The sequence below is a fragment of the Notothenia rossii genome, assembly GCF_949606895.1.
Source record: "Notothenia rossii genome assembly, chromosome: 5".
NCBI lineage: Eukaryota > Metazoa > Chordata > Actinopteri > Perciformes > Nototheniidae > Notothenia > Notothenia rossii.
In genome coordinates, this window is record NC_136903.1 from 90,321,742 (window position 1) to 90,341,893 (window position 20,152).

A 20,152-nucleotide genomic window follows, 5' to 3' on the forward strand; every position below is an offset into this window, starting at 1 on the left:
AGACACGGCATGGACTGGTGCGCTATTTTGTGAAAGAAAACATACAGATGGTGATGAGCTGCACGAGCTAACCAAAGTCTTTACGGTTGAATACAGAATCTCTGTCTGTCAGAATGATCCGATGAATAGTAAATTGTGTGGAAGTACAAAATGATTACTACATGTCCTGATGTTAACACAAGGCCGTTGTTCCCATTGTGAACATTCAACCAGGACCAACTTCAAATGCTGTTACAGTTTTTTTCCTGGTCTTCTCTAAAGAAGATGGACCAATGGAAACGTTGTCATGTTGCCGTTGTTCAGCATGGAAACATTCATTAGCTAACAATGACATTATTGTTCTATTAATATAAAGGGAGGTCAGGTACTCTTTAAAACAGCTGCTAGTTATGGGTACTTTTTACTGAAGTACATTTCAAAGCCTCTTTACTTTTACTTGAGTAAAGAAGTTTAGTCAGTGCTTCTACTTTTACAAGAGTATTTGTAAACACGAGTATCTGTACTTCTACTTGAGTAAAGGAAGTGTGTACTTCTACTTGAGTAAAGGATGTGTACTTTGATCTCTGCAGAGAGGAGGACGGTCAGTGGAAGGAGGACCAGAAGCTGGAGGCTCTCAGTGATTGGGTGAGAGACGTCGACTGGGCTCCATCCATCGGGCTGCCCACCAGCACCATCGCCAGCTGCTCCCAGGTCAGTTAATACAGATAAAATAATATGATATATATTTTATTGGACGTTGTGCGATTGTGTTGCCAAGCAACAGCTTCGGTTCATGTTAATTTACAAACTCTTCAACTAGAACCGTAGTTATATTTAAACACATTTTAGAAGGCCTCACAAAATAATTTAATGTAAATAAAAATGTAAATGTGAAGGAATGTGTGTATAACAAAATACATCCGTCATAAACATAAACCTTGAACCCTGAACAATACCGGAAACAGAAGTAGGCAAGATCCTCAGATCGATCATTGGTAGGTTTAGCCGCAATGCACGTTGGGATATGGTGTTTATGTGATGTGAAATCCGAAAACATTTACAAAAAAAAAAAAAATACTTTATTCCGAGTGTGCTTGCTTTTCTCTTTGAAAGTCATCACAACGGCATTGTAATACACGGTTCGGCTGCATTAAATATTACATATCTGCCGTAGTTCTCTATTTATAGAGCCCTGATGAGAAGACTTCTAGACAAACAGGAAGAACTGTCGCCAACACTGAAAACGTGACGTGGATCATAAATATATCAACAATTAAACAACATCTTACATTTCTTTTCACACAATACGTCTCTTCGCAATATCAACACTAATTCGGCTGACTTTTATATTTGATCCAATTGGTAGATAGGCTGTATTTACACCATAAAGGTGCACAGCTGATAGAAAGGGCCACCTAGTGGTTAAAGCACGTTATTGAATTTTATTATTTTTATTACTGAACACACCTCAGAAGGCACAGAAAACATCAGCATGGAGACAACTTGATCAACTGATAGTAAACACTGTGTGTACTAGATAAAGTACAGAGTAACCAAACTCCAAACCAAAGAGTTGTAATGCACGGTTCAGGATCACATCGTACTTCACCTGAACAGAACTGTACCTGCAGGAAGCAGTTAGTTGGAGATCTAAGTAAAGATAGGCATAAATAGTAAGATATCATTTCCTACACTTAAGAGAGAGGAAACAAATCTAGTAACTGAGTAAAATTGGATTCGCTTAAAGGTCCTATGTCATGCTTTTCTGGTTATTACCCGTCCCCTTGTGTGTTATGAAGGTTTTTATACATGTAAACGGTCTGCAGAGTCACAAACCCTCAAAGTACACCCTGTAGGAGTAAAACTCTAACACAGAAAATACCTCCCCAAAACGCCTCGTTGGAGATACGTCATTCTCCATTTGATTCTTGCGTTACCCGGAACCAAATGGACCAATCCGTGGAGCCATTACGTTACGTCCGCGGAGCCGTTACGTTAAGCCCCCGCTGATTGGTCCAAATTGACCAATCCACGGACTTCCTCACACACACACTCAGTGCAGGCAGCTCTGCTGATCTCTCCTCCCTGGCTGCAGGCTGATAACAGACAGTTGGGATCGCGGCGAAATTCTCTCTACAGACCCATTCCCTCTGCAGACCCATTCTCTCTGCAGACCCATTCTCACAGGGTTTATCAATCTTTTTCTTACTCAATATCAAGCCACACTTATTGTTTTTACTTCGGCTGTGACTTTGTGTGAGCTCAGGGTGAGTTTGGCTGTGTTTCGCTGTGTATCGCTAAACAAGGAAATCACACCTCCACGGAGCTCAGTGCGATTCACAACGTACCGACCAATCAGAGCACACTCTGCTCACAGGGAGGGTGGGGGCTGGAGCTATTGGAGCTACAACGAGCCGTTAAAGGCAGAGAGTGAAATTCAGTGAATACACGTAGTTTACAGAGATGCTGTATGACAAACCAAAGTGATTTTGGAAAATTGCACAATATAAATCTATTCTAGTAGACCTCAACAATGGAATTATGATTAGTGGAAATGGCCATGACATGGGACCTTTAAGAAATATCTGTGGGTAAATCCAGGGTTGGTCTGGATTAAAATAATGTAAAAACACAAATGAACAAATATGTTATGTTTAGCCATTTTTAAACATTTTAATGCCATGATACATATAATAAGTGTAAGCAATACATACATTGCTATATGACCTTATAAAGACTCCAACAAAGGCAAATATGCTAGCTAACAGAAGCGTCATTTCACATTTCAGCATTCAAATTAATTACACGTTTCCAGCCATCAAGAAAATAAAAGTTTAACATGTAGTTAGTTCCTCCAACATGACACATGTTGACCATATGCTACTAGGGATGGGTACCGAGCCCCGGTATCAAACGGGCCCCGGAGCTGAATTATTAAAGACCGTGGTGCCGTTAAGCTCCGACGTTAGCGGTCTTTTTATCGGTACTGGAGACATGTAAAAAATATATGTCATACGTATTATTGCTACACAAACATTATATTGCAGTTTCAGTGTCGCCAACTCCGTTTCTAACATGCAAAAAGACTGCAAAAATGCTTCTATGATTATTTTTTAGTATTTTCGATCTCTCTCTCCCCTGCCTGCTTGCGAGGGGGCGGGGCAGTTTACACACACGCAGCTGCTACATGCAGCAACACACACACACACACACACACACACACACACACACACACACACACACACACACACACACACGGAGGAGACGGCGGAGAGAACTCGCTCCGAGGTGTGGTTAAACTTTACCCGTCTAAAGTGCAATAAGAGTTTAGCATGTAAGGGCGGTAACACGAGCAATTTGTTGAAACATTTAGCAAAAGTGCACCACATCCAGGAATGCACCGGGTTCGACTGTCTTTCTAGTAGTCTTTCTGTAGCCCCGTCCACGAGTAACGTTTCCACGTCAGGCAGGGACGTGCACAAACATTTGGAGGGGCTATTGCTCTAAACTGGAAAAAGGCACCCCCCCCCCCCTCCCGAAAAAAAACAAACAGAAGACCTCTTGGAAATTCTAACTTGTTTTTTATTTAAAAGGTTAAAAAAAAAAAAAAAAACTCTGTCATTGTAAGTGACACTCAGTTTACTTTTAGACTTTTGTGTCCAACTGCTACATTTGTGATTCATTCTGTGTTCAGTTCAGGTACAGCTCAAAGTGTTAGAGAAGAAGCCTCCTGTTGGGGACCATTTCAATGAAAATCTGCAGGACCTCGTTGTTGCCAACAGGGATCTCTCTTTCTACAGCCAGTAGGAGAAGATCAGACAGACGCTCTTGACCACATAGATTTCTCAGCCTTGTTTTGATTATTTTCTGCTTTGAAAATGTGCGTTCTACAGTTGCCGTTGAGACTGGCAGAGGTTTTGATGAGCTTGAAGGAAATATGGTGTAAGCCTCAAATTCTTTGAAAACATTTCAGCATTGCCTTTGCAGTCCTCTCTGGACATGTGTAGGTTGCATGGAAGACTCTTAGCTCTGTTTTGAGATGGATCTCCTCTGCCTGGAAGCCATGGAACTCACAAAGTGAATGCACAGTGTTGAGACCCTGGTCAATATTCTTCCACTGAGCTGGGTCAGTGAGACTGTGAAGAGACCTAAAGATGTCAATGCTGGAAGGTGAAGTACAGCTTTCCCCTGTAGTACTCCTCCAGTGTCAGGACATGGTGGTCCTCGTTTGCCGAGGTGGAGCTGTACTTTAATTTTTTCGGGGACTTTCCGGCGTCTTCCTTGGCCTGGAATTTGTTCTGGAATTTCAATGTCCAGTGCCTCTGCTGCTGTTGTGGCTTTCATAAAAATCTCTGTGAATTTCTCATCCGTCCTCAGTTCCTACACTCGCCTTAGGACACCATCAACAACAGTGTATGCAGATGCCAGGTCTAGGTCTTTCTGTTGGAGAGCGTTGGAAGCCATTGATGTTTCCAGGAAAACTGGTGTTGTAATCTCCAAACAGAGCAGGAATTCAAAATTGATGCTGCGTAACAGGATTTTTGCATCTCCTGCAGCGAGATCAGGTGGCTCGCACTTCCTCAGATCCTCCAGGTATTGCATGGCAGCAGGGAGGACCTTTCGGATTGTTTTCAAGGCATTTTGCCTGCAGGTCCAGCGGGTGTCTGAGAGGTTCTGTAGCTCAAGGGGGCGCTGACCTGGGTTGATGGCTTTCTGTGTCTCCACAAATGCTGCATGGCGCTTTGTAGAATTTGCAATGAAGGTGTAAAGTTTTTTAACCACTGTGAAAACATCCACAAAATGTATGTTTGACTTTGCACTCTCCACTAAGACCAGGCTCAGACAGTGTGCGTGGCAATGTACGTACAGTGCCTTTTTATTCTGCCTCAGTATTCTTGACTGTAGCCCTTTGTAAGGCCCGCTCATGTTAGCTGCCCCATCATATCCCTGTCCACGGATGTCCTCTACTTTGAGCTGATTCTCCTCCAGTAGCTTCATAACCAGGTTTTCAAGGGCTTCACCAGTTGTTGACTGAAGAAAAGCGCTCCTTTATGGTCATGTCATGCACATATCGAACAACAAATGACGCCTGCTCAACGTGCGACCCATCAGTGGTCTCATCAAGCATAATAGAGAATATTGATGCTTCCTTCACTTCCTTCTGGATGGCGCTTTTCACATAAATGCTCAGTGCTCTAATAAGATCACTCTGTCTTCTATTGGAAAGTAGAGACACTTGCCCAGCGAGCGGGGAACGTTCTCACAACTTTGGCTAACGTTACCTATTGGTTCTAACAAGGTTTTAAAGAAACATTTAAATCTGATGTTCAAGAACCTTTTTAGGATGTTTATTTGTTCAAATAATGTTCCTATAAGGTTTAAGGTTAACTAAGACATAACGTTTTAACTGCAACATTCAGAGGATGTTTTCAGGATGTTATTGAGGCCTGAGATGACAAAGTCTTTTTATAAAACGTTCCTTTAATGTGATATGTTAACAAAGGTGGAACGTTTTGCCTCCAACATTCTAAGGACGTGTTTTGGACGTTGTTGGGTAACACATTAAAGATGTTTTTTATAAAACGTTCCCTCAATGTTAAATGATAACCAAAGAAGAACATTTTGAAAGCAACATTTGGATAATGTTTTCAGGAGGTTATTCTTTTTTTATAAAATGTTCCTGTGATGCGAAATATTAACAGGGTCATGGTCAACGTCAAATTTATTTGTAGTGCGCTTTAAAAAAATAAGTTGTTGCATTTGTTTGAAAAGGATGTTTAAAAGAAATCTGATGTCATCATATTTTCCTTTTTAGAAAAAAACAAGCACGTAATTCATGATATTGCATGTTTGCGTAGGCATGTCTGAGTTCCCAGCTAGACATTGTTGGTTCTTAAAACATTTTGAGAATGTTACCATTCATTGTTCTAGGAATGGTTTAATCGAGAAGTTTTATTTTGGTTCCTAGAATGTACTTCTGAAAGGTAGGATAACGTTCTCTAAAAACATTCTTAAAATGTTTGGTGATAACATTGTTCGAACATTATACCCCAAGTGTTTTTGTTGTTTATGCACATATCTCTATTGTCATATGGATCGAATAACACTTAGCAAACCAAAGACAGACATATAGAAGAACGGACCGACTATCACTGCCCGTCCCTGAAACCCCTGTTAGTGTTTGTATGTGTTTCTTTGTACTGTGTGTCTCTCTCTCCCTGCTGGTCTGCTCTACACGTCTGGGAGCAATCTCCAATCAACCACACCTGCAACCTGCTCGTCAGCCACACTATGAAAGCCTGCAGCCTGCACTCATTCCCTGCTGGATTGTTGCCGTGAACGGTTTGTTGCGTGCCGCTCTAGCTTTTTACCAGCATATTCTTTGACAACTTTGTCTGCTTTTGCCTCACACTGATTTTTGTGTCTCTCCCAGAGGAATCCAAGGCCTTCCACACTCCCAAGACCAGCCGGGCCTCTCTACCCACCCTAGAACAACTGTTTCCCACTGCCGCCATAACCAACCTCCACTCCCAGCTCCCCTTTTCTAATAAACAAATGTTACTTTCACCAGGTGATTCCGTGTCATCCTTTTACATGTGTTAATAGTCAAATTCCAACAGTTAAGTAAACTATCATAATCATCCTAATGACCACAGTGGTCAGTCCACTTACCCAGGAATTTTGAGTTGAACTATTACAGGAATATTATGTCTTTATGTTCTAATAATGTTAACATATTTTAGCAAATTGTTACCATAGAACATTTGCATGATTTCTTTAACATAAACCATGTTATCCTTCTCTAAAATAATAACACTCTGGCAACATAAAAAATCTAACTTGCAGCTGAAAATGTTTTAAGAACAGTAGGGCATAATGTTCTAACAATGTTATCAAAAACATTTTAAGAATGTTTTTAGAGAACGTTATCCTACCTTTCAGAAGAACATTCTGGGAACCAGAATAAAAGCTTCTGCTGAAAACGTTTTAAGAATAGTAGGGCATAATGTTCTAACAATGTTTTCAAAAACATTTTAAGAATGTTTTTAGAGAGCGTTATCCTACCTTTCAGAAGAACGTTCTGGGAACCAAACAAAAACTTTCCGCTGAAAACCTTCCCAGAACAATGACTGTAACATTCTCAGAATGTTTTTAGAACCCTACATTTCTAGCTGGGTTGGGGCTTTCGATTTGAGGCTTGCTTTTCCTTGATAACATCAAGATGAAGCTTAAGGACACTATCGTATTGGGCTAGCAAATCCACCAGATGAAGAAAATGTCCTCTGTTTAAACTGAGCCAGCTTTCGTCTCTCCCCCTGAAGGCCAAGCCTTGTCTTGCAAGATATAATGTGATCTCTGTTAACCTGAAGATGATCTCTCTGTTTTTCTGCCTCTCCCTTTCTTTTGCTGCTTGCATCTGCTACTGCAAAAGCCAAGTCCAATGGCTTTATCTTGTATTTATTCCACCTGGTCATGCCAATCATGTGCGATTCACTGCAGCAGTGCTCCTTCATTCGTACTTGTGCCTGCCTCCACCCATTTACACCTCCAGACTTCCATGTAGACCTACGCTTGTACTTAACGTCATTCAGAAACATGCAACAGCTGAAGCAGTACATAGCATCATTCTGTGGAGAATACTCCAACCAGGGTTTTCATCATAGCAGTGGCCCTGAAAAGACCTCCCATCTGGGGTTTTTGGGAACTGGACCAGAGGAAGACAGGGTCCAATTGTGTTGGAAAATTTGAAGAAGGCCTCATTGTACTTGATATTGTTCTTCTGAACATGGGCTGGAACGGTGGGGTTTGGTAGCTGTAGCAAAAAAACAAATTCTGAAGGTGCTTCCACTCTCGTGGACTCTGATGTTACTGCCTCATTCTCCGTCTCTTCCCTCTCAATCTTCATATCCTCCCCTTCCATCTCTTTGTTCTCAGGTCCTGTCTCTTCATTCTCAATTCCTCTCTTCATTCTCAATTCCTGTCTCCTTGTCCTCACTTCCTATCTCTTCATTCTCAATTCCTGTCTCTATCCTTTCTTCATTCTCTGAGTCTGAACTGTTCTGGTCATCATTTTCTTTAGTCTCAGGCTCACCATCTATCAAATACAATTAAAAGAATGATTTAGAGCTCTTTATAAGGCATTGTTGCTAAGTGTTCAAATAATGAAAGCATTATTACTGTTGTGATCTCCTTTTCACACTATAAAGGAGTTCAAAGATGGAGCTGTCTCCAAAATAAACATTTTACATATATATATATATATATATATTATATTCGTATTCTTAAACAGAATTATTAGAAACAGAATTAAGTAACATATACACTTCATTCTTTACTGCTATAAAACATACAAAGATAACTGAATACTAGTGCAGTCAGTTACATTCTAGATTGGAGAAGGTTATATATAGTCATTCATGTCAAAATAAATATGTTGCCTACTTCTATAGAATATTTACAACCTGTTGTAAAGCCTTTGTGAACCAGTTATCTGGCCATCTTATCCATATTATACTACAGCTATTAGTAGTATTTTACAAGATCACCGAGCTCTCCAATGCGCTCTGAACTGGAGGCTTGGGGTTAGCCCCCAGCAGAGAAATATTAACTTCACTCAGCACAGATAGAGGCTTTGCATTGATCACTGATTTAAATATTTGTTTTAATGAGTTATTAGTGTACTCAAACTTATGTAGTTGCTTGACATAATCACAGTGCTTCACCTGAAGCTGCCCTGCTGGCACCTTTTATCCAGCTCTGCAAAGTTGCAGTCCTCTCAGCTGCCTCCTTCAGATCTCTCTCTCTGCTTCAGTCTCCTCTATCTTGAAGGCATTCTTAAGCACAGAAATGTAACATTAGGCTATGCATAAAATAACCAAACGATTATTACATTAACTAATTTGAACAGTAATTCACATCATCATCTCATAACAAAATAAGTTAAGCAAGGCGACTACTTGCATTCAGTGACTTGATTTTTAAAATGATATCTCATTAAAATATGTAATGTTATAACTAAAGAAAAAATGGGGACAATTCTGTTTCAATGTAGTGTTTGACCATTGTAACTGCTGTGCAGACATACTGATAATAAAATATATAGCCCCTCCAAATGTCTTTGCACGTCCCTGGGTCTTTAACGCACCGGCACCAATACAATATCTAAAACATGTAATCACACACAGCGATAAAGAACATAAATAATACAAACGTACCTGGTTTAAAACACTGCTGTGGTCATACTATCCATTCAAAATGTCGGGGTCAATTACAAAGAAGAAGAAGTAGTAGTAGAAGAAGAAGAAGTAGTAGAAGAATGAGGCTGCTAACCCTAAATGCTAACGCTACAATAATTGTATTGCTGCGAACAAGCACCACGCCATTGAAACATCAACTTTGTTACAATTGTATTTCACCTTGCTATGTGTTTCTAAAGCATATTTAAAAACGGGGACATTTCCGGGGACAGATTGAGCCGGGGATTGGCCACCAAAGCCAGGGCAGGCAGGCATTTGCTAGATCACCGTCCATAGCCATATGAGGCCAGCCGCTGGAGGGCTTTCCTTTGCTTCCCCTTACGAAAAAACACTATAGTATTACTATTAAGAATTACTATAGAAATACCACAAAAAACTGCTATAGTATTTCTATGGTGTTTAGGGACACACTATAGAGAATTACTTTAGTAATACTATAGAGTTGGCTATGGTGATCTTATAGTGAAGTTACAGTTATACTATAGTGTTTCCTGTAGTATTTCTATGGTTTTTCGGCCACTATAGGAAATTACTATACTATTGAGTTTTATGTATTATCACTATAGTGCTTTCTATATTATTTCTATGGTTTTTTGGAACACACTACAGAACATTACTATAGTAATACTATAGAGTTGGCTATGGTGATCTTATAGTGAATCTATAGTTAATTAGCTTTAATAATGATGTATTCATCCCTATAGTAAGTATGGTATCAACAAATAAAAGTTAGCAGGCAGAGCAGTTTCAATTTGAAAGATAGGGACTTTATTAACAAAATAAAATACATTGTTCACAGAATATGAATACGAATAAGTTAAATGTAAAAAAATTACAAGAACAATTTCAGGCCTGAAACAGAAATGGTTGGGCAATGAAATTAAGGGAAAAAGTGTCCCAACCCCTATATACCATGCCTCTCTACCAAGTCAGAGAAGCAAACTCTGACAAGTTTGAGGCTGGTCTTCTCGGTAAGAATGTCATTTTGCAGTTCATCAAATACTTCTGGAATTTTCTTCTTAAGTAGATCAGTTAGGCCATTCAGAAGAACTGGTTCTTGGCTGAACAAAACAATAAGAGCAAGCACAGCACAAAGTAAAGTTCTGGCCTGTGTGATTTTTTGAAACACAATTTAACAAGCATGGTACATGTATACCTGAGTTTGACAGACTTCTCTTAGGACAGGCTGAAGATCCGGTGCTTCAGAAAAGTGCACTTGGAATCTGTCAAAGTTACTGATTCTCACTTCTATCAACATCTATAAACTCTTTGAAGTCTGTGTTGTATTTTAAAATCCTATCAAGGACAAATCCAAATTCACCTGTTACTTCCAGGAGATGGTTTGTGCTTTGGACACTGTAGATTTTTCTTTTAATTTACTTTTTGCTAGGACTTTAACAGATTCCTGCAGCTCATTCCCGCTTCCTGTAATTCATCCTGATGTTGACTAATCATATTATGCCAGATTAAATTAAATGCCATCATCTATCATCTTCTAGTTAAAACCCATTAATACACACCTTATATAAATTATAAGCAGTATGGTAATTTTAAGTTAATTAACTTCATCCATAAAGACAACTTCTAGAGAAGCACAGGGGAGATTCTGCTCAGCCTCCAGTGGCGTTTTCTCCTGGAGGCTGGGTATTTCTTTATATTTTTTATTTGTATTTAAAAACATCTCTCCGCTGTAGTCAGTGAGTATTTTACAAAGACTGAAACAGCGCTCCTCTAAATTAATGTGTGGTGAAACACAGTATTGCACGCTACACTCACTCTACACTACACCCGCAGTCCGCTGTGTCAGGGACATGTCAAGGAAAGCCCGCCGGCCTTCCCTTCCAACGATTTGATTGGTCGGAAGGTGTTCCAGGCACGTCCAGCTGGGAAGAGACCAAGGGGTAGACCTAGAACCAGATGGAGGGATTATATCTCTTCGCTGGCCTGGGAGCGCCTTGGGATCCCCCAGTCAGAGCTGGTTGATGTGGCCAGGGAAAAGAAAGTTTGGGGCTCTCTGCTGGAACTGCTACCTCCGCGACCCGACCACGGATAAGCGGGAGAAGATGGATGGGTGGATGGATGGAAGGAAAGCCCGCCGGCCCTTCCCGTCCGACCAATCAAATCGGGAAGGCCTAACTGCAGTGCGTGGCGCTGCGTCTCACATACACAGTTGCCTCAGCGACAAGAGGCAGATATGAAATCTCCCTTCTACACAATATAATATTCGCAAGTATAGAGTAGTGGCTGATGTTTTAGTCAGAAACAGGTAAATTGTAGTGTACACGTACTACTAATAAATGACTTTAGTGCGAGTAAGTCACGTATTTGCACTGTAAGAGACTATATCAACGCAGCCTCACTCGCACTTTCTCGCCACATCTGGCCGAACAATGAAACCTAGCCAAAGTAGCTAGATAGCATTAAACATATAGCTGCTAATGCTATCAATATAATGCCGATTGAAGAATGATCACAGAAAAGAGTGTAAGCTACATTAAGTTAAGATAAAATAAATATAATAAAAAAGAGGAAGAACGGCCTAGAGGAAAATAACTGTCATCCAGGCAGCTAAACTCAAACAATAGTTAGCTGTTCAACATTGGCAAAACATATTTATTTAAGTTTAAAAATATGTATTTAGACCCCTAGCTTGCTCACATTATGACAATATATCTGCTCACTTTGTTAAAAACGTTTTGTTTCTGTATAGAGAGGCGAAGTCCCGCCCATCTACTTCCGACCCATGGGACCCCGGAAGCGGAAAATTATACATTGACGTCAATGGAGAGAGAAAAGTCATCTTTCGATCCCGTTTGAATTGTGCCACGAATGACACATATGATGTTTGTCAAATTAAAAGAACATTTTGCAAGTCAAAAAAATAAAAATGTGTCGTAAAACTGTGAAGTTACAATTTTTTTTGTGTGAAACCGCTCAGTGAACTACAGGTCTCTGGTCACGCACAATACGCGTCACCATCACAAAGATGGCTGTCACGTTAGTAAATTTCACCTGTTTCTTTCAGAATGAGGCGAAAAAGTATAAAAAGAGGTGAAAATCACTACAAGTCTGGGCATGTTGAGAGCTGTACATACACGAAAGGGAGCGGTTCTGTAAAAGCCAGCATGCGGGACCGGCTTTACAAGGTTTCAGTGAGTAATATGAGTGCAATGTCTAAGGTTAATGTCAGCTAGCTAACAAGGTACACTAACGTGTTTTGTTTTAGCAACTAGTTTTCTCCTTAAGAACTTTGTGGTGTCTGTGTATGCTGTGGATAACATTAGTGTTCACAAGAACAAGATACACTCCCGTGTTTTGTTTTAGTTGCTCTTCAGATTGAAGCGGCCAGTTCTATATCGACTATATGTGTGATCTCCTTTTTACATCTCGTTGTGTCATTTGAGTTTATTTGCTGTGTGTAGATTCAAGGATTTTGGTTATCTTGTCCAGGGATGCAAACTTGTCACCTTTCGGCGAAATTCTCCGTTTTGAATCCAAAATAGGTCGTTTTTGTGATTCCTGTAGATCTGCAATAAAAATATTTTTGGGGTATGGGAGGGGGTCTGGGACCCGGATTAATGTGCGGCCGCGAGCTTTTTTTAATATATTATAATGAAGCGCGAGCTGTGTGCTCGAGTCTTCCTGCCTGTCGGCTCTGCTCATGATGTATAATAAGCCTCTGCTGCTCGGCGATGATGGTCTAGCTCAGGGATATTCAACTGGCGGCCCGCGGGCCAAATCCGGCCCGCGGGGAGCTTTCTCGTGGCCCCTGGAACGCACTCCATATTCCAATATAAAAAAAAAATTCTAATTACAGAATTTATTTTTATAATCATTTAAATAAATGTAAATATATGTTCGCTATTATGTTATCCGAATTAAATGAGTCCAAATTATTTCTCCTTCAATAGCTCTTAAAAGGCAATCTTGCATTGGACTGATCAGCGTGTAATTATCGCGATATCGTGTCAATCTCGTTACTCTCGTTACTGATCCAAAATGAGCGGAGAGAAACGGCGGAAAATTGACGGTGAAAACCGACACTTCAACCCCAAATGGACTGATGATTTTGTATTTATTTTACCATCGCACGCCAATCCTAGACCTTTATGTTTAATATGTCAAATAACTGTTTCAGTCTGCAAGGTTGCTAATGTGAGGCGCCACTATGAGACCAAGCATGCTGCTAACTTCAATGCTGCTTACCCGCCTGGTAGCACAGCTAGACGTGGTAAAATAGAAATACTTAAATCTTCTTACACTGCATCAACCACTATTCTTACAACTGCTTCTACAGCCCAGGAAAAGGCCACTGCTGCTTCCCTACGAGTGATGTTCGCTTTAGCCAAAAAGAGAAAGCCATTCACTGACGCTGAAGTTGTGAAGGAGTGTACTCTTGAGATGGTGGATGAACTTTTTGCAGGAGATAAAAACAAGGAATATATAATGAACCGTTTGAAGCAAGTACCGCTCTCTGACACATCGGGAAGTCGAAGAGTAGAGGTACTGTTTGAGGACTGTTTTTCAGCATTAATTGCCGATCTCAAATCGACAGAGTACATGTCACTCGCTGTCGATGAATCGACCGATGCAACAGATACGGCACAGCTCTCGCTGTTTGTGAGGTACTTCGATGGTGACGTTTTTAAAGAGGAGTTGTTATGCCTTTTACCACTGACAACCAGCACTACAGGTGAAGTAATTTTCGCTGCAGTTTGGAGTTTTTTTGAAGAGAAAGGTTTGGATCTAGGTAAGATCAACCTTCTCGTTACCGATGGCTGCCCGTCCATGATTGGGAAAGAAAGGGGCTTTGCATCTCGCTTATGTGCAGAGCATCCCACAGTGAACACACTGCATTGCATCATACATCAATCAGTTCTGTGTGCGAAATTGTCAGGGGAGTTGAAAGAAACAATGGAGACTGTCGTAAAAATTGTGAATCATATTCGCTCGACATCAGGTCTGCAGCACCGACTGTTCAAAATGCTGCTTCAAGAGCAGGAAGCCGCATACTCAGACCTATTGCAACATAACGATGTCCGCTGGTTGAGCCGAGGACGTGTTCTCGAACGTTTCTTTGCACTGCGAAAGGAGGTGAGTGAATTCCTCTCAAGCCAGAAATCAAGCAAAGCTAAAGACCTACTTGCACGCATGCAAAAGCCGGATTTCATTGCACAGATTGCCTTTTTGTGCGACATCATGGGCCACCTAAACACACTCAACCTGCAGCTACAGGGGGGAGGGTCAAGTGTGGCTGAGATCATTGAGAAGGTTAGTGCGTTTCGGGTGAACCTGGACCTCTTTCTACCTGACGTAATGGGGAGGAAGATCCACTTCCCAACACTACGCAACGTCCCCGTGAGCAGCGCAGCAATGGCTGGAATGAAGGGACTTTTGAAAAGCTTGGCTGAAAACTTCACAGAGCGATTCAACGACTTCAAGATTCCAAAACAGGTTCTTTTATTTGTGCGCAATCTATTTGCGGTCGATGTTTCCGGGTCCTGTCCAGCCGAGGCGAAAGCCGTGATGCCCGGTATTGACGAGGCTGCATTCCAGCTGGAGTTGGTGCAAATTCAGAGCTCTGATGTGCTGAAAGCAAAATTCGGAGAAGAGGGACTGTGCGAGTTTTGGGCTCATTCTACTCATCAGTTTCATCACTGCCGGAGACTGGCTATCTACCTGTTAACCATGTTTGGATCTACTTACATATGCGAGTCCGGATTTTCGACAATGAACTTGATAAAGAATCAACATCGCAATCGACTCACGGATGAACATCTCAACCAGTGCATGCAGCTTGCTCTGACCTCGCACCGACCTGAATTCAGCAAACTGGCTATGGCTCGGAAATGCAACTTCTCACACTGATTTGTCAGGTAGCTTCTATTTTCATTTATTTTGTAATGATGGGACGCTGCCTATGCTTGCATCTTTGTTAATCTCGGACTTCTAGGCCTCCTCTGCCTCTTACTGATCGCATTTGCTATCCTAGGCCTAGCATTGTTTTCTGGTATTTGTTGCCACCTAGCATTTTGGTGTTATAATACACAAATCTATATGGATTCATTAGAATAAAGTAGCTGTGGTATGGGGGGGCGGGCCTGGTTTAGCGGCAGGTTGTAAAGCAGGGGGCGGAGCGGCTAATTGCCTGGGATTGACGTAGCTGTCAAGTGGATTAGAATGATAGGAATGCGGTGGTATTTAACCACGTGTGTTTTTGTTCTCTCAGTAGGAGACTGGCGGACAGACGGAAAGACGAACGTTACGCCAGGACGAGAATCCAGACCCCTGCCAGTTATCATTTGCCCGTTGAGGGATTGTTCTGTTTTAGCCACCTCGGGAACCTTGTGTGAAATAAATATCTGTTTACCCGACTGCGTCTCGCTCTCCCTCCTTATATTCTGCAGCAGACCACAAATCTGCCACAGTAGCCTACATTACTATTTTGGTTGCCTATTTTACTACTACTACAATAATAATAACAATATCAATAATAATAATAATAATAATAATTTATTATTGCATGGTTGGTTGTACAATAACAATGGCATTTGTTCATTTTCATTGTCAGTCTTGTGGCCCTCGCCTTCAAGACATTTTACAATTGTGGCCCCCTTCCTAATCTAGTTGAATACCCCTGGTCTAGCTTCAGCAGCTACATTACCTACGGTGCGTTCGTTAATATTAACTGTGCGTCCGGAGTCACTGTGGCACAGACTGGACCGCTGGTGAACAGCTGTTAGAACGGGCCGTTCAGGTGTTCAGAGTAGAGCTCCCTGTCGGAGCGGCAGAGCGTGATATGCACTGAAAAGTTTTTTTTCCCCGTCGCAATATTATCGTTGAGCTAGCTAACTAGCATACATTGTCACTATCTGGTAACGTTAGCTTTAGCCTTCGTTTTCTAATCGTTTTTTTCATAGGCTATAAACAGAGGTGGTATAAGTATATATCTTGTAATTGATTAAAAGTAGAAGTACTCAGTTCTTGTACTTGAGTAAAAGTAGAAGTACCAGAGTGTAGGAATACTCTGTTACAGTAAAAGTCCTGCATTCCAAATGTTCCTCAAGTGAAAGTAGAAAATTATTATTATCAAAATATAGTGAAAGTAGTGACAGTAAAAGTAGTCATTTTGCAGATTGGTCCATTTCAGAATAATATATATGATATGTTTTATAATGACTGATCATTAAAGTGTTCTCAAAGCTGGTAAAGGTGCAGCTAGTCTGAATGACTTTGTATACTGCAGGGTAGCTTTTGGATTTACTCCAGGTGGAACTAAAGTCTGATTTAACACTTGATTATATTTCACATCATTCATCCACATCTGTAAAGTAACTAAAGGTATTACATACATGTAGTGGAGTAAAAGTACACCATTTACCTCTGAACTGTAGTGGAGTAGAAGTACAAAGTAGCAAAACATTGAAATACTTAAGTAAAGTACAAGTATCTCAAAATTGTGCCCAAGTATAGTACTTGTTGAGTTTATGAACTTGGTTACTTTACACCAGTGGCTATAAAGATAGAAAGACTAAGCCTTGCACAGAGGCATGAAAATACATTTTCAAAATGCTCAACAGTGCTGCCAAAATTATAAACTGACTGCTACACAATTAAAATAAATGCTTTTTATATATTTCTATTAGATGTGACTCTATGGCGTTTCTGTTAATATTAACACTGCTGCTTTAGTTGTTCTGACTGCTAAAATCCTCTGTTATTCCTCATTTTAAAGCCGATATTCTGTGGGGTCAGGGGGCTCGGATCCTTGTCACCTTTTTCATACCTGATGAGTTTGCATCCCTGTTGTCAATTTGTTTGGTTATCTAGGCACAGCTGTGTCTGACTCCCTCTGGTACACTGGTATGTGTTTTCCTAATGTAGAGAGCATTGATTAATTAATAAACTACACACTGACTCTAGATCCTGACCAAATCCTTATTTTTTGATCAAATGTTTTTCAAAAAAATGTATTGTATATTATATAACAGCTGCAAATCACAGACCGGAGTCTCTGCTACTGTGGACCACGATGGAGGCGATCATCATCCCCATCCCCAAAGACCCTGCATGGCATGGAAACCTCCTCCTCCTGGAACAATTCTACACCCAGCATATGCTCCCTGTGTTGGCCAGTAGAGAGGAGGACATTTAAATAAACATACTCTTAACACCCTCGGACTCTGCGTTGTGTTTCGTATGTGTGATGGGGTGTTATGCAGAGGGGAGGAAAACAGGACACAGCAGATTGGGATTGTGGTGGAGATGCTGAGCAGTTATTGAATTGTTGCGTGTAATTATTATTATACTGCGTGCTTCTTAGTTATTCCATCTTTTGCTGTAACATGGATCTGTATGTAACTCTATATTTACTTGTTATCTACCACACTTCCTTCTACATCATACACCATCATTATACATGGTGTATATAGGATATATATTTATTTGTATACATATCTGTAAATTGTATAATTTTATTTTTCGTATTTGGGATTTCTCTTTTGTCCACTCAAATACACTTGGCCCTTTCTCTTTTCCATGTGGAAAATGGCAGCTGCATATTCTGCTTTTCTCATCTGCTCCCTGTCTGCTCATCTACGATGAGAAAATTATATAATTAATTACTAATAATCATTTAAACCTGTTATTACCAATATTTCACAAATTCTTCATGTAAACTTAAGAGTACAGCTGTATGTTGAGTATGTCAACTTTGCTTGGTTCATCTTACTGGGGGGGGGGGGGGCAGCTACATGGATGTCGGTGCAGTCCACAATAATTTTGCAGCTGAAGGCAGAATGAATTTATTATTGACTCAGAATGAAGCACAACTTCATGTCATACAGTACATTGATTTTATTTGTAATTGTGTAAAAACATATGAATATTGATTAGCAAGCAGGACCTGCAGGAACAGAGAACGGTGATGGATGGAGCTGGGAAGAGAGAAGAATAAAGAAAACAGATCAACTTTATTATCGGATATTAAAAATTCAATTTCAAAACAAGTTGCCGCCCCTACAGTTTTCTAGTATGTAAAGATGATTTCACATGACCAATGCAAAATATCACACTCAATACATGTGTGTCTCTGGGGGGTGCATTGTGCCTTTGATGTATATAAATAATATACCATAACCAAATACTATTACGTACAGTGGAAATCAGGTTGCCAGAGCAGGTCAGACCAGTGTGCTTGTTCCTCAGGGTCTCAGCAGTTACAGGTGAGGTAAAGAAAATAAAAGAGAAAAAGGTCAGTAACACTTTAAAGTAACAACACTGAATAATTATCTCTTTTAATAATTTTCTCTCAGTAATAACTCAACTACTGTCTTTCCAACAAACAGATTGACTCACTCTCACTATCATCACAATGAAACACGTCCAGAAGAATGTCATGCAAAGCTGCCTGCCTTCCTTCCTTCGACTCTCCCTGAACTGCCTGATCTTTTAATGGTCAATGTTAACCATTTGTGCAGATAGCATTAAGTAGAAAAAATCGCTGATACTAATGTGGCGTTAGCCTACCTCCCGCCCGCTTAGCACCTGGTGGAGGGGGCGATAGGCTACTCTTCAAATGTTTCACAAAATACTTACCATCATGACTACTCTTACTGTTTAACATTTCGGTTTACTTCGTGTTAAGGCTAATACAAATGACAAGGCTAAGTAATGTAATATAATGCTAACTAACATGCTCGCTACTAGCTAGGTAGCTAACTTGACTATGTTCCATGCAAAACATGTATATTACCTGATATGTTTGGTCCAACGACTCCTGGTCCTTTCATCAGACGGGAAGCGATAGAACGAGCAAGTGGTATGATCTCTTTTGTGATTACAACCTCGTGCAAAGCACACAGGCATCTTGTAAAAGTGAATTTATTGGAGCAATCTCTTATATTTATTGGAGGGAATAAATCAGTCTTCCTCTTTGCTTTGCGAGTCACAACCAGTCTTGGAGCATTATCGCCTATGACATCACTTACGCGACCCAGAATGCATTTGGGATTTGTAGTCTTTCTAGTTGCGTATTATTCATAGTCTTATATTTCAGCAGTTTTACGACAAACTGTGACTTTTTTTGCATGGAATTGATTGTTTAAGATTGACAAACATCAAATGTGTCATTCGTGGCACAATTCAAACGGGATCAAAAGATAACTTTTCTCTCTCCATTGACTTCTATGTATAATTTTCCGCTTCCGGGGTCCCATGGAGGCTCCCGGAAGGGGAGGGACTTCGCCTCTCTATAACTTACCTAGAGTTAGACTCTACTCCGCTGACATCCATGGTCCACAGCAGCCAGAGGTGAAATGGCAGTTGGGACATTTGATTGACAGTTGGACAGTTAAAAAATGATACATTTGAAATAACTCAACCGTGATTGGGCAGGACAGTGCCCAATGTTAGTGCCCAATGTTAGCCCAGTGTTAGTCAACACTGACTATGTGCCTTTTTATTTTTTCTATGTACAGACATGTGTGTGTAAAATAGTTCAGAAATGACACTGAATGTGTTGAATTGCCTTTGACACAGTTAAAAAAAAATGACACATTAATTCTAGGAGTGTAATACTTCTACAAACACTATGGTAATAATATGCATTCATTATGACAATATCATATTATTATAGGAGTGTTCTATAGTGTGTTCAAAAAACAGTAGTACTATTTAAAATAATATAGTCTTAATACAGAAAGACCAAAAAAAACACTATGGTAATACTTTTACAAACACTATATAATAATATGCATTCACTATGACAATATCATGCTATTACTATAGGAGTGGTGTACAGTGTGTTCAAAAAACAACTACAGAAACACTATATTATACTATAGTTATACTATTTAAAATAATATAGGAATACTACAAAGATCTAGATATAGTATTAGGCCTACTATTGAAATATT

The 20,152-nt window shown here is 40.3% G+C and overlaps 1 protein-coding gene and 2 long non-coding RNA genes across 5 annotated transcripts in view; 2 read left to right on the top strand and 1 right to left on the bottom strand.

Annotated features, from left to right (window-relative positions):
- Nucleotides 1–20,152, top strand: part of LOC307041498 (uncharacterized protein) — a 185,991-nt gene that overhangs the window by 151,420 nt on the left and 14,419 nt on the right. The gene's annotated exons all lie outside the window — the stretch shown is intronic.
- Nucleotides 723–6,546, top strand: LOC307041536. The gene is made up of 2 exons (XR_013808779.1): nucleotides 723–6,321; nucleotides 6,413–6,546. It is a non-coding gene; the product is annotated as an uncharacterized lncRNA (long non-coding RNA).
- LOC307041533 lies at nucleotides 10,234–19,543 on the bottom strand. 3 transcript variants are annotated; one of them, XR_013808775.1, is made up of 4 exons: nucleotides 19,498–19,535; nucleotides 11,013–11,143; nucleotides 10,393–10,661; nucleotides 10,234–10,297 (listed from the first exon to the last, which is right to left on the bottom strand). It is a non-coding gene; the product is annotated as an uncharacterized lncRNA (long non-coding RNA). The 3 variants fall into 3 exon arrangements; XR_013808774.1 differs by lacking the exon at nucleotides 11,013–11,143 and having other exon boundaries at nucleotides 19,498–19,543; XR_013808776.1 differs by lacking the exon at nucleotides 19,498–19,535 and having other exon boundaries at nucleotides 11,013–11,505.